Here is a 21,942-nt window from a genome sequence, read left to right on the forward strand (position 1 = left end):
TGCTACAGTATTGTCTATGGTTCCCAAAGTTAAAGCCCCTAAATATGTCACTGAGTTTAGACCTATTGCTTGCTGCAATGTACTTTACAAGTGTGTTAGTAAAGTGATTTGTAATAGGTTAAAAGGGTGTTTGGATAAACTGGTCAGTCAAAATCAGAGTGCATTTATTCCTGGAAGGCTGATTAGTGATAATATATTGTTATCTCAGGAGCTGGTTAAGGGGTATGATTGGATTGGAGGACATCCGAGGGTGGTATTAAAAATTGATCTTCAAAAAGCGTATGATTGGAGGAATCGATTGATGAAAATTGGGACTCTATTATTGCTTGGCTTTCTCAACATGCTAGGAATAAGTCAGCGGAAAGCATTGTCAGTAAGCTGGTGGTTGCGGCTTCATCTTACTTCATATGGCAAGAAAGAAACAACAGGTTGTTTTCTAGAGCTCAACGAAATGCAACAGTAATCGCTAACATTGTTCTACATACAGTTCGCCTAAAGCTGATGACGTTCAAGGCTGGGAAAGGTATGAAACACCCGCTGATGCTAGAGAGATGGAAGTTCCAAGTGAAGACGCTAGTTATTGATCCGGGCTAGAGTCTTTTTGAGATAGCGTTTCTATAGTTGCCAATGTTTGGCGTCGGGCTGTTTTATTTTTAGTTGCTGTGTCTTGTTTTGGATTTGGTAGGTGGGTCGTTTTGTTTTGTGGTTGTAGGCTTTGCTAGTCTTGGTATGCCAAGTCTAGCTCTAGTGTGCTACTTTTGGTACACTTGCGTGATTCTTTATTCTTTATTAATAAAATTCACCGGGGTAACCCTTTACCCAAAAAAAAAAGCGTATGATTCTGTTGATCATGGTTTTATGGAGTGTTGCCTGCTTTACTTTGGTTTTCATCAAAAGTTTGTTGGATGGATAATGAGCTGCTTGTCTTCTGTTTCTTATTCAGTTGCTCTTAATGGCAATTTACATGGTTTTTTTAAAGGCGAGAAGGGCTTAAGGCAAGGGGACCCTATGTCTCCCTACCTATTTACGATTGTTATGGAAGTCCTTAATCTGATGCTGCAAAGAAGGATCAGGGGTTGTAATAATTTTAAGTATCATTGGAGGTGTGAGAAAGTTGGTTTAACGCACTTATGCTTTGCTGATGATCTGTTCATCTTTTGTGGGCCAGATAAAGAATCTATAAGGGTTATAAAGGGTGCTGTTAGTGAATTTAGTGGAGTTTCTGGTCTTGTTCCAAACATGCATAAAAGTGAGATATTTTTCGGCAATATAGAGACTGATTTGAAGAATGCGATCTTGAGTGAACTTCCTTTTAAAGTCGGAAAGTTTCCTATGAAATATTTGGGTATCCCTCTGTCTTCTAAGAGATTGTATCAAACTGACTGCAAGATCCTTGTTGATAAAGTGAGGAACAGGATATCAGACTGGAAGGTTAAATTTCTTTCTTATGCTGGGAGAGTTCAGCTTATTAAGTCTGTTCTTTCTTCCTTGACGATTTATTGGTCTTCTTTATTTATTCTTCCTTGTAATGTGGCTGAAGATATAGAGAGGCTGATAAGAGGTTTTTTATGGAACCATCATGATGGTAATAGGGGGATGGCTGGTGTTAGGTGGGAGGAAGTTTGTATGCCGAAATTGCGTGGGGGATTGAATATTTTATCTCTTAAAAATCAGAACCTTGCTCTTATGACTAAGCACATGTGGAATTTATTGTCAAACAAGGATTCTCTATGGGTTAATTGGGTTAAGAGGTATAAACTGTTTGGTAGAAGTTTTTGGGAAATTGGGGAAACAAGGTCTGATTCGTGGAGTTGGGGTCATTTGCTGCAGAATAGGGGGTTGGTTAGAGAGAATTTTGTGGTTATAGTTGGTAATGGGCTGAATACCTTTGCATGGCATGATTTATGGCATGAGAAGGGCAGTTTGGGGAAGTTTATTGATAGAAGGGATATCAAAGCTGCTGGGTTTGATCATTACACTAAGCTGGCTGAACTTTATAATTCTAATGGGTGGATGGTACCAGCAGAATGGCACAGTAAATATCCTTGGTTAGTATCTTCTAAGATTGGGAGTTTTAATAGTTCAAATTTTGATTATGTTAAGTGGAGGAACTCAGATGGGAAGCTGGTGGATTTTTCTGTGAAGCATGTGTATAACAGTCTCTGTAATGTTGGGGCTGTGGTGAGGTGGAGTAATTTTGTCTGGTTTAGTCAATGTATTCCTAGGCATGCGTTTATTGTTTGGTTGGCCTGTAAATTCAGGTTACTTACTCAGGATAGGATGCTGAAGTGGGGATGGGTTGGTGAGTTAAAATGTGCATTTTGTAGGAAGTGCCCGGACAGCCATGAACATTTATTCTTTAATTGTGAGTACACGAAAGCTGTTTGGAGGAAAGTTAGAGTGAAAACTAGGATGTCAGATATACCATTTAGTTGGTCTGATATTGTGGCGTATATTGAGCAGGAAAAGAATGGTAAATCTATTTGGGCGATTATTCAAAGATTGGTGGTTGCTGCCTCTGTGTATTTTGTTTGGCAGGAGAGGAATGGTAGGTTATTTAGAGATACTAGTAGAGCGCCTCAACAATTATTTGAGCTGATTGTTAAGGAGGTTAGGTTGAGGTTGATGGGGTTAGCATTGAAGTACAGTAAAGGTGTTTTAGATGAGAGGAGATGATTTTTGTTATGCACAGGGCTGGCTTTTATTATGGGTTAGCTGTTTTGGGGAGTGTAGTGGCTGGTTTTATATAGATCCGGGTGGCTATAGGTTATGCGTTAAAGGGCTGAAGGTTCAGATGCTGTGTTTGGCTTGGCTATTCGGAGCATTAGCTGATTTTGGAGGCGGGGATGTTGTGGCATGGAGTCTGTTGGTGGATGGAGGTGCTGAAGACTGGATGGCTGCTGATGGGTGGGATGAAGTGGGCAAGCTTCAGGTTGGTTAGGCTGCTGATTTGAGCAAAAATGCTTTGATGGTTTTGTGTTATTGTCGTTTGGTATAGTTGCTTGTATAGGGTCTTTTCTTGTGAACTGGTTTTGTGTTTGATGGTTGTATAGAATGGGCAAGGGACCGGGTTTGTTGGCCCATTTTGTTAGGTCCCTTGTCGATAGGGGTGGTGTGTTCCTTGGGTTGCATGTCCCGGGAACCTAAATCCCTGTAGGTGTATATATTTTTTTGTTATTAATAAAATTTACCGGAGGTGCCGCCCTCCTTACCAAAAAAAAATATGTGTGACGAATTAGGAAGCAATCCAAACCTAGACGATTTCGTGTCGACTACTATCTACTGGGACACAAACGCACTCTTCTGTATGGGTCCACGACCAAGAGTGGGGCTCGCCAAAACCCATTAGATCTAACCCTCTGTACCTAGGTCCAAACTGGATTAATGGTGCTTAGATGTATGACCCTAATCGCACATGATCTAAGGTGTTTCATTCCATGACTTAACATACAATTGAACATGTATTTTCCCCAATAGTTGTAAAGTTGTAAAGCATTTAAAATGAATAGGGGACATGAACTAACAGAATTGCGTCCGTGAATTGTAAGTAATTGTGATCTGACGTACAGTCGTCCTGAATAGTGTCACGACCTACAAACGTTCTATATTTGTTAGACACTTCGGTCTTTGTAAATGACTTGAGTACAAGTCTTGTGTCTTAATATATGTAAGACTTGTATGTCTTTATTGTTCGTAGAACTGTGTATTAGATGAATGAATTGTTAAACTGTTATATATATATTTCACCAAATATATATATATATATATATATATATATATATATATATATATATGTAATCTTGTATCTTGTGAGTTGTATCATCGGGTCTTGTCTTCTTGATTTCGTGTCTTTGTATAAGTAAATTGTATAATTGTAATTTTTATCAATTATATGTCATTGGGCTTAGCCCAAGAATTCATGTTATTGGGCCCAAATAGTGTTGGGCCTAAATAGTGTTGGGCCTAAATAGTGTTGGGCCTCAATAGTGTAGGGCCTCAATAGTGTTGGGCCTAAATAGTGATGGGCCTAAATAGTGTTGGGCCTAAATGTTATTGGGCTTAATGTTATTGGGCCTTGGCCCATATGTTGGGTTTTGGGCTTAGCCAGCCCATGTATTTATTTTAAGCCCAATTAGGATGATAAGCCCATTTGTAAAATAGCCCATTTGTATCATAAATAAGCCCATTTATATAAAATAGGCCCATATGTAAAATAAGCCCATTTGTTATAAAATAAGCCCATGTGTTAAAAATATATTCTTTCATTTTTATAAAAGTTACTGAGTATAGGCTTTTTAGTTAAAAGAATACATAATAGTTTTTATAAGTTTCAAAACATCCGGATATTGTTGTCGGTGATTTGTATGTATTCTCGTCGAAAGATCGCCTAAGTTTCAAAACATCCGGATATTCGCCCGTCGTCCGTTTTGACCATAAGTTGTGTTCGAAAGCTCGGAATGTCCGTAAGTGTGTTTTAAGGCGTATTTAACTATAGTCTTGTAAGACTTTAGTCGAAATATACATGTGTTCATTTGTACCATTGTATTCAAGTTCCTAATTATCATAAATATAACTAATACAAACAAATAACACATAGCACATAAGTTTTTTTTGGGTAAAGGGTTACCCCGGTGATTCTATTAAAACAACCGCAATTAAGTACAAGTAGTGGGGAAAGTTCCACACTAGTTCATATATAGGACATGCCCTATATATGTAAACCAAACAAAACAAAAAACCAATTACAACTCAACACATCATCTAGTCTACGACATCAATCCTGTAGACACGACAAAAACATACCAAAAACAAAAACATTTATCCTCCATCATCAAAAATGAAACTACCACAAATTGGCAGCCCCTTCACACGAATCAAGCAAAGTCTATCCATTGGAGAACTTTGTGGAAGAGGTGCTAGGTCTTGCTCTAGACGACGAAGGATGGGTGCCTGAAGTCATAAATTCACTTGTTTCATTATAGACTTCCTCCACCTCCTCATCATTCGAATCCTGCTTGTCGCTGTTCTCCGTGGTCTTCTTCTTCAGTCGACCCTCAGTACTACCTCCATTGCCACCATCATCGTCCTTAAGGGCATCAAAGGAGTTGGCCGTTGAAATCTGGTTAGTCATCGGACCCTTTAGGGGCGGTTTTGGTTTAGGTTTTACAACCGGTCTATAAACAAATTTAGCCTTCTGATTTTTCATATGCAGACCTTGATTATTAGCCTTCGTTTTCTTAGCACCCACATCCTGAAAGTCATCACTATTCTTTTCAGAAACTCCAGTCAAACCTACCTGCGGGTTTTTTGGGCACGAGTTATGGTCATGCCCAAAAACAGAACAAGATGAACACCTTGAAGGTTCCCAATCATATTCAACCTTAACCTCCACCTTTGAATGGCCATTACCATCTAAGGATGGGATTGCAACAGTTACACTCTTCTTTAACTCCGCCTCCGCATGAACTTCAATGAGAGCTCTAGCAAAACTGCTTCTTCCCCAAGACTCTGCACACATCGTGGCAGTGTACGAATCCAACATCTTAGGCACCCCTATCTTAGATGCCAATAAACTAAGACCATCCTCAGTAAAAGCCGCAAGCGGAACATCTAGCAATTTAACCCAAACTGGAATAGCCTTTATATCCTCTTTTTCCACCTTGATCGAAGCTGACCACTCCTTCAAAATTATCGGGACATTTCTTATCATCCAAGGACCATCCTCTAGCATTCGAACCATCCCTTCCTTAGTATTAAACTTATAGAAGAAGAACCCCTTTGCATTCATCATTAGACTAGACAGCCCATATTTGACCCAATTATTCTTCGCAAAATAATCCACCACAGGAAATGCCAGCCTTTTACCCAGAAAATACCCATACAACGTGTTAGCATACGTGTCTGTAACTTGTTTGACCGATGACAGTGGAATAACCACATCTGCTCCATCAACCACCTCACTAGATTCCATCACCCTAAAATTCACCTTCGGATTTTGCTTAGTGTTCTGCATAGCTTTGGCGAATGATAGAGGTTCCGAATACCCAGTTGTTCTCGGTTTCCCTTGCCTGCTTGACTGATTTGCACCATCCAAACCTGTTGATGTCGAGTAACCTGAATCAGTATAATGATCCCCATCACAATGTTTCAAGTGCTCCGAAACCCTAGTTTCATGAGGCATCTTCTCCACAGGTATTGGGACCGAATACTTCGACAGTTCATCAATTAGGTTAACCTTCCTGGGTTCCGACTGTACCGCCTGAACCGTTCCCCGACGCGGTAACCACGTGTTACCTTCAACATCGATCACCCGATTAGCAAAGACATCAAACGAGAGTGCAGGTTTTTGGCGATCATCATGCGGGAAAACCCCAGCTTTTTCCTGCTCACCCATACGGTCAAAAAACAGCTCTCTCCAATAATCAACTCAAAGAACGACCATGCAACAAAATACCAATCATCAAGAATACGCAACCAACAGCAAAAATAAAACCCTAATCTAGCGTAGATCTAACCCATCAGTCAAAGATATGACGATGCATTAGAATTGACGGCGATAAGAAAACAAAAACCCTAATCTTAGATCGTTTTTAACTGGTATCAGAATTCGTATGAGAGATTGGAGAATCAATCGCTGAAACACAAACCTGATTTCCAGTAGATTACGAAAAAAATCTTAGGGTTGCATGAGGAAGAAAATCGCCTAGGCTAGAGAGAGCACATAGCACATAAGTTGTTAAGTTAACTAAATATATATTTTCTCAAAAATATATATTTATATCAAACTTTGCTTTTATAAAAACTATTCTTTAAAATCTTTTAATCTAATAAAGATTTCATCAAAACTAATAGTTTTTATAACTTATGAATTTAAGAAAAATTTGCCATATTTTATTAGAAATATGAACTTTGCCATGTTTAATAAAACATATCTTTTTCTTATAAAATCACCACTAATCTTCTCATATTTTTCTTAATAAAAACATATGAGATTTATAACATAAACTTAACAAGATGAACTCATAATCATGTAGGGTTTTGGTATGATCTTTACATATGTTTACTAGTTCAAAAATCATACTTTACTTCTAGTTTTAACAAGCTTTTTATAAAACCCATCTTGTATGTTTCTTTTTATAACTTTGTAAAAGTATTATTTTTAGTTAAAAACCTTACATACTTTAACAAAATCAAAGATCATGATCATCCATCTAAACATTTATGTTTAACAAAACCCTTAAACATTTTCATGTACACTTGTTAGATTATGTTTTTAAACATCATCTAACAAGTTATTTGTATGCTAATCATCAAAACTAGATCAAATATGCAAGTAATCATCTTTAAATCACAACATAAACACACTTTTATATCATGATTATTATTTTGCTTCTTTGTATTTTCATATTATTTTGTATGATTGTTTTAGTTATAACATGTTCTTTAAACAATAAATACATAAATAAGTATGAAAAAGAGATTGTTGAAGCTTACTTCTAGCACTAATGGCTAGGGATGATCTTGATGATGATTAAGAAAAGAAAAATGATGATCTTGATGCTTGTGAGCTCTTAGATGGATGAGAAAGCTTGCTTCAACTTGTGTATGCCTTAGATCTTCTCAAGTTCCATGAAAATGCATCTTGATCATCAAAGAAAGGCTTGAAAATGAAAGTGATGTGTGGGTGTTCTTGGCCAAAAATGGAGGTGAAGATGAGAGCTTAAGTGTGTGAAAATAAAGGTGTAAAATATGAGAAATGATCTAGTTAGCTTAGTTTATAAGTTGTTAATCAATCACCATACTTACCACTTGCAAGACTTAGTAAATATGTAGATATTTTACCAAGTTGCAAGGGTGTGCTAATTCTCTCTCTAGCTATGGCGACTTCCTCCTCCGTGAAATCCTAGGTTTCCAGCGTGATTCTTCAAGTTCAGTTCAGAGATTAGAGGTTCCTAACATCTATCTCCCAACTGGTTTGCGGATCCTGTTTGTCGGCTAGGGTTTTAAGTTTCTCGCCGCCGTCAATTCATATTCAAGCAGATTGGAGTGTTTGCTGGTCAATCAGCTTTGATTAATCAGTTACCTGTCCGATTGGTAAGAATCATGGGTTAGGGCATTTGCTAGTTTAGGGTTTCGGCTGTTTCTTTTTTATTTGTTGTCGGCTGGTTTGTGTGGGTTCTTTTGCTTCGTCTTGATCGGTAGGGTTATAGAGAGTTGTTTTGCTTTGTTATGGATGATCGATTTAAATCTGGTGGAAGGTCACCTTTGACGTTTCAACAGATTGCTGATCGTCTTCTGGATGTTAACGGTAATTCGGTGCAGCCAAAACGTGGAATAAACATTATTGATGAACTCACAAAGGTTTCTCGACCCGTGCAATTGCATAATCTGGATTCATCAACAACCGAGGAATTGGCTAAGGATTCGGGGCACACCAAGGCTGGAAACTCACGGTCAAGCTCTAGCAGTACTTATGTGCCTCCTAATTCTGATCATGTTGCTGAATCGGCTGGATTAGGGAACATAAGATCGTCCGGGGTGTCTAGTGATGGTGGTAACAACTCAAAACCGATGTCATATGTAGAATCGGTTTTAGCAGCCAAACCTGTTAAGGTAAATTTCAGATCTCTTGCTAGCCCTGTTACGTATGAGGGTTGTGATGTGGTTCTGCCTCGTGATTCGGTTAGAGCAGTGCAAGAAAAATTAGCGAACACTCTGTATGGTTACTTCCTAGGAGACAGAGTTGCATATCCGGTTGTGGACTATTTTGTGAAGAACCAGTGGAAGAGGTTTGGATTACAGAAATCAATGATGAATGCTAATGGGTTCTTTTTCTTTAAGTTTGCTGATGAAGCTGGTATGTTGAATGTTCTTAAAGAAGGCCCTTGGATTATCCGATCACAGCCTATGTTTTTGCATATTTGGTCTCCTACTTCTAAGTTAGAAAAGAAGGAGGTAAAGAAGTTGCAAGTGTGGGTTAAAATCCATGATGTTCCGATTGCTGCGTATACGGAGGATGGATTGAGTATGATTGCTACGGCTATTGGTGAGCCTAAGATGTTGGACACGTACACTTCATCTATGTGCACAGATAATTGGGGGAGGAGTAGCTACGCGAGAGCGTTAGTAGAAATTTCAGCTGAAAATGGGTTTAAGGAGGAGATAGTTATTGCAGTTCCAGAGTTGGAGGGGGAAGGCTTTAGTAAAGTGGTTTTGTCGGTTGAATATGAATGGAGTCCTCTTAGGTGTGCTCATTGTAAGGTGTTTGGTCATTCTGATGATTCCTGCCCGAGACAGCCTAGGAGGGCTCCTAAGGGGCCGATCACTGGTCAGAACAAACAAGAGAGAAGCAATACCCGGAAGCAAGTGAAGCAGCCGGCTGTAGACAAAGAGGGATTTACGGATGTGGAGCGCAAGAAAGCGGCTAGGAAATCAGGGTTTCCTGTTAATAAGCGGAAGCAGAAATTCGAATATCGGCCGATTGGATCCAAGCCGCCGGGTGGGGCTACTACCTCAGGTCCGCCACCTAGTGTCAAAACACACAATCCGTTTGATGTTCTATCGGATACGGGTAAGAATGTGGGTAAAAATGGTGAAGCTCAGCATGACCAGCAGGAATCGGATGAGGAGGAGGTTGAAGAAGTCTACAATGAAACTAGTGCATTTATGACATCGGGTACTCATCCTTTCTCTTCGAAAGCAGGGGCAAGCACCTCTTCTACCAAGTTCTCGAATGGATAGGCTAGCTGTTTTTCGTCTGAAGGGGCTGCTGTTTTGTGGCTACTTTATCTTTGATGATGGTGGTTGAGGATTTTGTTTTGTGTTTTTGCATTGTTTGTCTACTAGATGTCGTGTCATGATGTATAGTAGACTAGGTTATGGGGTGTTATTGGTCTTTGGTTTTTGTTTTGATTTACATATATGGGGCATGTCCTGTATATGAACTAGTGTGGAACATATCCTCACTACTTGTACTTAATTGCGGTTGCATTTTAATAGAATCACCAGGGTAACCCTTTACCCAAAAAAAAAAAAAAAGTTGCAAGGGTGTGGGTCCCACAAGGGGGGTCTTGATTTGCTTCTTGTTTTAACTAGTTAAAAGTGTTAGAATTATTTAGCAAAGGTTTAGGAAGCTTAGATGTGTTAGGAATTTAAGTGTATCAATGTGTTAAGTGACCATTACTAGACCAAAATGATCCAAATAATGTTAGATGGTCACTAAAAAAAAGATTTGATATCATTCGGATATTCGTTTCGTTTCGCTTTGTTTCCGTTAGTCGTTAATTGAACGCTAAGTTGTGTAACTTGTGTGAATTGATGTAGTTATTGGTTCGGATGACACCCGAAAGTATCCTCACATGAATTCTACGTTAGATGGCATTTTTACATGTTGTAAAAATATTAGAAAGCTGATTTCTGCAGAATTTCTGCGGAAAAGTGTTGAAATCGTCGCTTTTAGTGCTTTTCGGGCAATTTTTAGTGTTGTTGGACTTCGGAAAGGTTTTAAATCAAACCCTTGCATTCCTAGTTAGGGTTTAATATATATTAGATGTTGGACTTTCGTCTGAGTCATAAAGATGTCATTTAGATGGTTTCTGCGGATCCTGCGTTTTCGTCAGAATACTAGTTTACTAGGTGCTTTTCTAGTAGTTTCGATGCATTGTTTAAATTGTTTCAAATGTACTTAATAAAAATGAATCATATGCATCCTAAGTAAGTATTCCATGAGTATTCTAAGTGTATGTCACGAAATACGCAGTTCGAGTGTTCAAAATGCATAAAAATGTAGCTAAAATGAGTACTTTAAGTTTAAGAAAGTTACCGAAAAGTGGCAGTTGTCACATTAAGTATACCGAGGACTCCATGCAAGCCTCATGCCTCATGTTGGGAACTATGATTCCCGAGATTCAAAAGGATTTTGAACATCATGGGGCATACGACATGATCACCCAATTGAAGGAAATGTTCCTACAACAAGCAAGGGTAGAACGCTTCGAAACGGTTTGAGCGCTTCATGCATGTCGAATGGAGGAAACCCAATCGGTATCATCTTATGTCCTTAAGATGAAAAGTCACATTGATCGCCTCGAAAGGCTAAATTGTCCCGTCTCTAAAGAATTTGCTACGGATTTGATCCTCAACTCTTTAACAAAGAAATTTGAAAGTTTTGTTATGAACTATAACATGAATGGATGGGACAAGAGCAATGGTGAGCTTCATGCAAAACGGCCGAAGCGGGAATGGGTAAAAAGGCTTTACCCGTTCTAACGATCAATGAGGGAGGCAAGAAAGGGCATCACCCTGACACCAAAGCAAATGTTGCCAAGGGAAGGGACATGTCAAAGGGAAGGGAAAAAGAAAGGCAAAAGCAGAACCACCAAAGACAAAAGAGAAGAAGGCAAAGGTTGCCACGAGCGATCCATGCTTTGAGTGTGGGGAGATAGGGCATTGGAAAAGGAAATGTCCAACCTATCTCAATGAGTTGAAAAACAAGAGCGATGCGGGGCAAACCTCAGGTACAATCTTTATGATACATATTGATCTAAATGTTATTTCTTCTAACACATGGGTATTAGATACCGAATGTGGAACTCATATTTGCAATTCATTGCAGGGGTTCAAAAGAAATAAGCATTACAAGAAGGGAGACACTAGTCTCTTCATGGGCAATGGAGAGAAAGTTCAAAGTTGAAGCCCAAGGAGAATATGTTCTAAAACTTCCAATGTGACAACTCGAGTTTCCGAGATTCCACTTTCGCATTTATTGCACATTCACTGCTTGTTTAGTGTTTACTTGCATAATTGGTTTACTTTGTAACTGTCACACCCCCAAATTCCACCCGCGGAGTACCACCGCTTTGAGGCGTGACATGACCAGGATCAAGCCACCAATCATATCGAACATGTAAATAAGTAGTAATCGTTATTCAACAATACGAAAGGTATTTTCAAAACCAACATAATTAAGTGTAGCGGAAGCATAAATGTAAAAACCCAAACATAAGTATCAAGTGTGTAATGTCATAAAAGTTTAACAAGAATTCACGATCCATTGCCCACAACGACCCGCTCCTCCAGTGCAAGCTCCAATTGTACCTAAGGTCCTGCAAGGCATGTAGCAGAAGAATCAACAAAATGGTTGAGCGAGTTCACAGTAAGTAAGTGTATAACAGTATATATATCAGGTGATTCTACTGGGCCGATAGCAAGTTCTATTAGCGGGGGCTTCCCATGTTAGTGAACCACTAGACTATCCGTACTATCCCTGTTCTTCACATCCGAGAACAGTAGCGCGTATGGGGTGTACGTAGGTTTTACGTACGTATCCTTCAGAACCGAGGATAGGAGACGCGGGTGTGTACGCGGGTTTCGCGCACGCATCCTTCGAACCGAGGATAGAAGTAAGCAATGCGTACACGTAGGTTTTACGTGCGTGCCTGACATCCGAGGCAATAATTGGCATAAGTCCACGTAGGTTATACGGAAGTGTCCTGACGTCCGAGGACCATGGTAGATAGTCTAGGAAAACATAGTATAAGTACGTTTTTAGTCATCATCAATCCTTTATCCCACTCCCACAACCCGGGAATCCCATGCCTTAGTAAAAGTGTGAACTCACCTTGGGTTTGCTCAATAATGCTAAGTAAGTGCTCACAGTTAATCAATCACGTCCTAAATACGCACGTATGCATAATCAGTTTATATCCAAGTTGTTCACGTATAAGCATAATCACAGAAGTACTAGCATGTATCCGTTATCACATAAGTCATGCACATCACTTAACAGTAGTTAAATAATCCAGTTAACATTTAACAGAGTTAAATCTTGTTACTGTGCAAGGTATTTAAATTGGCGAAACACAGATTTTTGGCGAAACACATAATTGACGAGACACCTTCTGTTTCGCCAACTACCCTTGGACGAATCATAACCCTATTTCGTTAAAGACCCTTGGCGAAACACATTTCCTATTTCGTCAACCTCTCCTTGGCGAAACACACTTTCTATTTCGCCAAGAGTTCTATTTCGTTAAAGCTCAGTTACGTCAAATGTCAGTTACGTAAGTCATGGGTCAGTTACAACAGAAACCCTAGTTGCCGTCATTCAACATTAGACACAGAATCAAACAGAAATCGTACAGCAATCATCGGATCATCATCTAATCATTATGCATTCGTAATACTAACACCTATCATGATTCTTAGCTTACGCGTATACAAAGCCGATTAACATAGTATATCACATTATCGAACCCTATTAGCATGCCGTCGACATTCTGATCTCACTAACAACATTCTAATCGGTTTGACAACATCAACCATTCCGATTAAACACCAAGCACGTTGTTAACATCATTATCATTAATCATAAATCACTAAACCCTAATCATACAAGTTATGCAATCACAGACTATCATGGTATTCACTAGCAAAACATAGGTAATTAAGTACTAGTAACAACTAACCAAGAGTTAAACATAGGTAAACGTAGGAGTTCTTGAATAAGGCGTAGATGCTGCTCGTGCTCCTCCTGACTCTTGGAGTAGATCAGAATGTCGTCGATGAAGACAATGACGAACTTGTCAAGATAGGGTTTGCACACCCTGTTCATAAGGTCCATAAATACGGCAGGTGCGTTCGTTAATCCGAACGGCATGACAAGAAACTCGTAGTGACCGTAGCGAGTTCTAAATGCTGTCTTGGAGACGTCCTCCTCTCGGACTCTCAGCTGATGATACCCTGACCTCAAGTCTATCTTGGAATAGTAACTCGACCCCTGCAACTGGTCGAATAAGTCGTCTATATGCGGAAGAGGATAACGGTTCTTCACTGTCACCTTGTTCAGTTCACGGTAGTCGATGCACATCCTGAAAGTGCCATCCTTCTTCTTTACGAAAAGTACAGGTGCTCCCCAAGGCGAAGAGCTTGGACGGATAAAGCCCTTTTCCAAGAGCTCTTGTAGCTGCTTTGACAACTCTTCCAGTTCGGTTGGAGCTAAACGATACGGTGCGCGGGCTATAGGTGCTGCTCCTGGAGCGAGCTCGATTTGAAATTCGACCTGACGGTGAGGCGGTAATCCAGGTAAGTCTTCAGGAAACACTTGAGGGTAGTCGCGTACAACTGGATGGTCTTCCAACTTCTTTTCCTTCGCTGATGCATCTGAAACGAGTGTCAAGATTGCGGGGTGACCCTTCCGCAGGCATTTCTGAGCCTTCAAGAAAGAGATGATGCCAACCACGGCACCACTCTTGTCGCCTTGAACTTCGAGAGGTTCTTATCCAGAACGAGGAATGCGAACAATCTTTTCTTTGCATAGGATTTCTGCTTGCTGTTGCTGCTGGCGATTCTGATTTGCAGGCCGTGGGCTCCTGAATCCTTAGCTTCATGGCCCATCTTGAGACACCTCTGGCAACGTCCCTCGTTGCACTAACCACTGTGGTGTCTGTTGCATTTGTTACACAGTGGGTGGATTCCCCGATATCCACCCTGCCCCTGACCACCAGAAGTTGGCTGTCTCGGGCTCTGGTGATCACTACTCTTGCGCTGCTGCTGTGCTTGAGACTGAATGGTAGCGGAACCCTTGCTGGAATACCCATCCCATTTCCGCTTGTTGTCACTAGGACTAGCGGGAGTAGCAGAAGTGGTAGCGGTAGTAGTAGCGCTGATACAACTAGGCAGCCTGTTCTGTTCCACTGCCTGATCCGTGAGGCGATGAGCAAGACGCTGAATGTCTTGGATATTGTCAAGGTTAGCCGATGTCACATGGCTCTGAATCTTTGAGGCTAGACCCTTGAGGTACAATTCGATACGCTTGATTGGAGGGTCCACCATGGTTGGACACAAGATGGCCAGTTCGTTCGACCGTTTCGTATAAGCTTCAATTTCTGACCCCGTCATTTTCAAATGGCAAAGCTCCACTTCCAACTTGTGGATGTCATCACGCGTGCCGTATCCTCTTTTAATGCGTTCTTTGAATTCGTTCCAGGGGGTGGCGTTAGCAGCTGCCAACCCTAAAATCTGACCTTGGGCGTTCCACCAAGTTAGTGCTATTCCTTCTAGCGTGCCAGTGGCGTATTTCACCCTGCGAGCCTCAGGGCATTCACACATCTCGAATACAGACTCGAGCTTTTCAAACCGGTGGAGGAGTCCAACTGCTCCTTCCGTGCCACTAAATGTGCTGGGACGACAGTCCATGAAGTTCTTGAATGTGCAGACAGGTTGCTGTGCGTTCTGACCCGTTGCGCGAGAAAGATAGGTCAAGGTTAAGCGCGAGAGTTGGGCCACGAGAGTAGGATCTAACATCCTAGGATAGGTTTGGAATAGCAGGTTATACCTCCTGCTTGTGCGGCTGCAAGCGCCGCAGCAACTTGTTCGTTAATGAGAGCCGTCAACTGGGCTTGATTCATGTTCACACGTCCGGACATGATTTTCATAGTAAAGGTAGGGTAAGTAAGAATAGTTCGCGAGTAGGGCGATGACAGAAAAGTGTAAGCACGTAGGTGTTCTCATGTGATAGTGTCATGTGTATCTAAGTGTACTACGAGCAAAGTTCTATACGTTTCTAGCAAGCAGGTAATAAACATAAACCTTATTACCTAAGATGTCGAGTCTTGCACGTGGAGCGAAGCGTCGTTGTAGATCGTTGAGAGCACTGTTCTGGTTATAGTCTGGTTTTAATAAAAACGTTTTTCCATATTAAAACCAAGTTCTCTATAACCAATAGCTCTGATACCAATCTGTCACACCCCCAAATTCCACCCGCGGAGTACCACCGCTTTGAGGCGTGACATGACCAGGATCAAGCCACCAATCATATCGAACATGTAAATAAGTAGTAATCGTTATTCAACAATACGAAAGGTATTTTCAAAACCAACATAATTAAGTGTAGCGGAAGCATAAATGTAAAAACCCAAACATAAGTATAAAGTGTGTAATGTCATAAAAGTTTAACAAGCATTCACGATCCATTGCCCACAACGACCCGCTCCTCCAGTGCAAGCTCCAAATGTACCTAAGGTCCTGCAAGGCATGTAGCAGAAGAATCAACAAAATGGTTGAGCGAGTTCACAGTAAGTAAATGTATAACAGTATATATATCAGGTGATTCTACTGGGCCGATAGCAAGTTCTATTAGCGGGGGCTTCCCATGTTAGTGAACCACTAGACTATCCGTACTATCCCTGTTCTTCACATCCGAGAACAGTAGCGCGTATGGGGTGTACGTAGGTTTTACGTACGTATCCTTCAGAACCGAGGATAGGAGACGCGGGTGTGTACGCGGGTTTCGCGCACGTATCCTTCGAACCGAGGATAGAAGTAAGCAATGCGTACACGTAGGTTTTACGTGCGTGCTTGACATCCGAGGCAATAATTGGCATAAGTCCACGTAGGTTATACGGAAGTGTCCTGACGTCCGAGGACCATGGTAGATAGTCTAGGAAAACATAGTATAAGTACATTTTTAGTCGTCATCAATCCTTTATCCCATTCCCACAACCCGGGAATCCCAAGCCTTAGTAAAAGTGTGAACTCACCTTGGGTTTGCTCGGTATGCTAAGTAAGTGCTCACAGTTAATCAATCACGTCCTAAATACGCACGTATGCATAATCAGTTTATATCCAAGTTGTTCACGTATAAGCATAATCACAGAAGTACTAGCATGTATCCGTTATCACATAAGTCATGCACATCACTTAACAGTAGTTAAATAATCCAGTTAACATTTAACAGAGTTAAATCTTGTTACTGTGCAAGGTATTTAAATTGGCGAAACACATATTTTTGGCGAAACACATAATTGACGAGACACCTTCTGTTTCGCCAACTACCCTTGGACGAATCATAACCCTATTTCGTTAAAGACCCTTGGCGAAACACATTTCCTATTTCGTCAACCTCTCCTTGGCGAAACACACTTTCTATTTCGCCAAGAGTTCTATTTCGTTAAAGCTCAGTTACGTCAAATGTCAGTTACGTAAGTCATGGGTCAGTTACAACAGAAACCCTAGTTGCCGTCATTCAACATTAGACACAGAATCAAACAGAAATCGTACAGCAATCATCGGATCATCATCTAATCATTATGCATTCGTAATACTAACACCTATCATGATTCTTAGCTTACGCGTATACAAAGCCGATTAACATAGTATATCACATTATCGAACCCTATTAGCATGCCGTCGACATTCTGATCTCACTAACAACATTCTAATCGGTTTGACAACATCAACCATTCCGATTAAACACCAAGCACGTTGTTAACATCATTATCATTAATAATAAATCACTAAACCCTAATCATACAAGTTATGCAATCACAGACTATCATGGTATTCACTAGCAAAACATAGGTAATTAAGTACTAGTAACAACTAACCAAGAGTTAAACGAGCAATACGAACGTAACGAGTGGACTCTTGAATGATGAGTTAATCGCTAAAGGGTCTCGGGAACACACACAGTTGCCGTCGCACACAAGGTTGGAGTAGGTCTCTAGGGTTTTCAGATTGCATAAAAATGTGAAACTGAAACCGCTTCACGTTACATAATACAAAACAGTGCATTGGGCCCTAACTGGGCTTCCGGCGAGACTGGGCCGGCGAATCAGGTCTATTTCGTCGAAATTAGGTTTGGCGAAACACACTTGTGTTTCGTCGAGTCCTTGTTGGCGAATCACAACTCTGATTCGTCGAGCTGGTCTGATGGCAAATGAGTCTAAGTGTTTTATATCGATCCATGTTATATACACAACAACAATAAATCACATAAGTGCAAAATCGTATCACGTTTCATTATAACATAACATGTATGGTTGCAATTCGAACAAGCCAACTACTAAACAGTCAAAGTCAATGGTCAAGGTCAACGTGCATTAAATACAAAGTGAAAGTCAAAAGTTCGAGTTGTCACAGTAACTGTATACGTTGTGACTTGATAAAATGTATTGTGATTATTGCATGTTATGTGTTATCTTTCGGATGATTTGACAAATACATGAACTTGGTGATGAAACTGTAAATTGTATTGAGATGGGTGTGTTTTATGTAAAAAACGATACTTAGGGGATGAGTAGAGCAGTTAGTGAAATCTTAATCACTCATAACCCTAATCCCCTTCACTAATCATTCACACAATCATCATACGTACCTAAGATTCCTCTCCAATTCTCTCTACAACCATCCTCTTCATCATTGGCACAAGTCTTCTGCATCAATCTTGATCTTTCAATCCATTTAGAGTCAATCCAAGGTAATTGTTTAATGATTGTTTGTTGTTATCAATTATTGATTATGTGATTCATGTAAACCCTAGTTCTTCACATACTAGTTCTGTATTTACTGACTGAATTCTGATTATTGTGAGATGATGTTGATTAGTTGTGTAATCGTTTGCCTGATGTCGAGATACATGATATGTTAGAATTATTGATTGATAATTGGATTACTGCAATGCATATGAATGAATTAGGGTTTCCTGATCGTACAAACAAAAACGCAACTGTTGCACTGTAGTTGAATGTTCATATGATTGATGTTTTGCCCGATGTTTGATATTACATTAGTCCGACTTTTTAAGATGTTAACCAATGTCCGAACTTTATGTATGCTTGATAGGAAGTCCGAATTTTATGAGATGTTAAATGTCCGAACTTTAGGTGAGTTACAATGTCCGAACTTTGTGTGGGTTACAAGGTCTGAACTTCTTTTATATATCAAGGAGTCCGAGTTTTTAGGGTTGATGATGTCCGACTTTTGTGGATGGTAGCATGTCCGACTTTTGTGTAATGCATGGGGTGTCCGAATTTTTAAGGGGGGAAGCCCCTTGTTCGAATTTGTAGGGGGGGGGGAAGCCCCCTGTCCGACTTTTGTGAGGGGGAAACCCCTGTCCGACCTTTTAAGGATGTAAAGGGGTCCGAATTTGTGTAGGTGATGCACATGGATCCGAATTTTATAAAGTGTGATGTGTTGTCTGAGTTTGTCGATGCTATACGTATGAATAAGTGAATAAGTGTTCTGAGTTTATGGCAAACACCAGTGTTAAAGCTTACTGTATGTTTATGCTACTGTATGTAACTGGATGATCCTGTATGTGTGAACAATCTTCTCATATCATTCTGTACACAATTAACACACAGAACACAGTTACTTGGATACCAAAGACTTGTAAACCCTAATTGAACGTAAAACACTCACATCGAGTTTATGTGCAATGTACCTTAGGTCGTGAGTAACGGACCTAATCATTTAGTAACACTAGAAGCTATAACATACCGAGCAAACCAAGGTGAGTTCACACAGCCAAGGCATGGGATTCCCGGGTTGGGAATTGGGTTGGAAGATTTGAATTGGATAATTACTTGTACTTACGCTACTGCTAGACTATATACCATCGTCCTCAGGGTAGTCAGGACACTTACGTAAAACCTACGTAAACTAGTATCTACCACTGTCTCCCGGGTCGGGAGGACACTTACGTAAAACCTACGTAAACTCATACCTACTACTGTCTTCCGGGTCGGAAGGACACTTACGTAAAACCTACGTAAACCCCACGCGTACCACTGTCCTCGGGGAAGGGCACTCACGTAAAACCTACGTGACCTTGTACGTATTCCTGTTCTCGGGTCAAGAAGAACACACATGGTTACAATAGTCTAGTAAGGATAAACATGGGAAGCCCCCGCTAGTAATAAATATAATCATGGGAAACTCCCACTAGTAGTACATACATACATGGGAAGCCCCCACTAAATGAACATACGAATTACTGCTACGAACTTACTTTCTGTGAACTCGCTCAACTAGTTGTTGACTCTCTGCTGCATGCCTTGCAGGACCTTAGGTACATATGGAGCTTGCACAGGGAGGAGCAGGTCGTTGTGGAGCATGGATCGTGGATGCCATGTTAAACTTTACAACACTTGAACTTATTACATACATTGGGTTTTCATATTATGCTTCCGCTACTAAAATTACGTTTGGTTTGAACATCAATTGTATTGAGTTGGATTTGTATGAACTACTTTAATTATTATATGCTATGTTCAATATGATTGGTGGCTTGATCCTGGTCATGTCACGCCTCCAAGCGGTAGTACTTCGCGGGTGGATTTTGGGGGTGTGACAGATTGGTATCAGAGCCATTGGTTATAGAGAACTTGGTTTTAATATGGGAAAAACGTTTTTATTAAAACCAGACTATAACCAGAACAGTGCTCTCAACGATCCACAACGACGCTTCTCTCCACGTGCAAGACTCAACATCCTAGGTAATAAGGTTTATGTTTATTGCCTACATGCTAGAATTACATAGAACTTTGCTCGCAGTATGCTTAGATTACATTGCCTACTATGCGTCATTACATGAGAACACCTATGTGCTTGCACTCTTCTGTCATCGCACTACTCGCGAACCATTCTCACTTATTCTACTTTTACTATGAAGATCATGTCTGGACGTGTGAATATGACTCAAGCCCAGTTGACGACTCTTATCAACGAACAAGTAGTTGCGGCACTTGCAGCTGCACAAGCAGGTAGTATACCCTGCGGATGTGATTCACACTAGGATCTTTAGATCCTACATTAACTCTTGTGTTGAACTTTGTCCTATTCGTACCCAATAGGTCAACACGCCCCACGACCTGTCTGCACATTCAAGAACTTCATGGACTGTCGGCCAGGCACGTTCAGTGGCACGGAAGGAGCAGTGGGACTACTCCATTGGTTTGAAAAGCTCGAGTTAGTATTCGAGATGTGTGAATGCCCTGAGGCTCGCAGGGTCAAGTACGCCACTGGCACGTTGGAAGGAATTGCGCTAACTTGGTGGAACGCGCAAGTTCAACTCCTAGGGTTGGCAGCTGCTAACGCCACCCCTTGGAACGAATTCAAAGAACTGATCAAAAGGGAATACTGCTCACGCGACGACATCCACAAGCTAGAAGTGGAGTTTTTCAATCTAAAGATGACGGGGTCGGAGATCAAGGCATATACCAAGCGGTCAAATGAGCTGGCTGTTCTGTGTCCAACTATGGTGGACCCACCTATCAGGCGTATCGAGTTATATCTCAAGGGGTTAGCACCGGAAATTCAAAGCCACGTGACATCGACTAATCATAACAACATCCAGGACGTCCAGCGCCTTGCTCATCGCCTCACGGATCAGGCAGTGGAACAAGACAGACTGCCAAAACGTATCAGCGCTACTACTGCTATCACTTCAGCGACTACTCCTGCTACTCCCACCGACAACAAGAGAAAGTGGGAGGGGGATTCTAGCAAAGGTTCAGCAACAGTTCAGTCTCAGGCTCAGCAACAAAAGACTGACCACTACCAGAGTCCTAGTCAGCAATCTTCTGGTGGTCATAGGCAGAAAAGATATCAAGGATTTCACCCCAAGTGTCACAACTGTAACAGACACCACAGCGGCCAGTGCAACAAGGGTCGTTGTCAGAGGTGCCTCAAGATGGGTCACGAGGCCAAAGACTGTAGGAGCCCACGGCCTGCGAATCAGAATCAGCAACTCCCTCCACCAGCTCCACAAAACCCGCAGCAGGAGCAACAGCGGGGCAACAGGGGATGTTTTCAGTGTGGGGCTGAAGGTCATTTCAAGCGTGATTGCCCCCAGTTAAACCAGAACCAGAATCGCAACAACAACAACAACCAAGGCAATGGTAACAACAACGGTGGGAACAATAACAGCAATGAAGCTAGGGGTCGTGCTTTTGTGCTGGGTCGAGGTGACGCAAGGAACGATCCTAACGTGGTCATGGGTAAGTTTCTTCTCGACAACTTTTACGTTACTGTTTTGTTTGATTCGGGTGCGGATACCAGTTATGTGTCTTTAAAAGTTAGTCAAATGTTAAAACGTACACCAACACCCCTAAACACCAAACATGTCGTAGAGTTAGCTAACGGTAAAAACCTAGAGGCCAC

This window comes from Helianthus annuus, chromosome 12 (genome assembly GCF_002127325.2).
Source record: "Helianthus annuus cultivar XRQ/B chromosome 12, HanXRQr2.0-SUNRISE, whole genome shotgun sequence".
Taxonomy (NCBI): domain Eukaryota; kingdom Viridiplantae; phylum Streptophyta; class Magnoliopsida; order Asterales; family Asteraceae; genus Helianthus; species Helianthus annuus.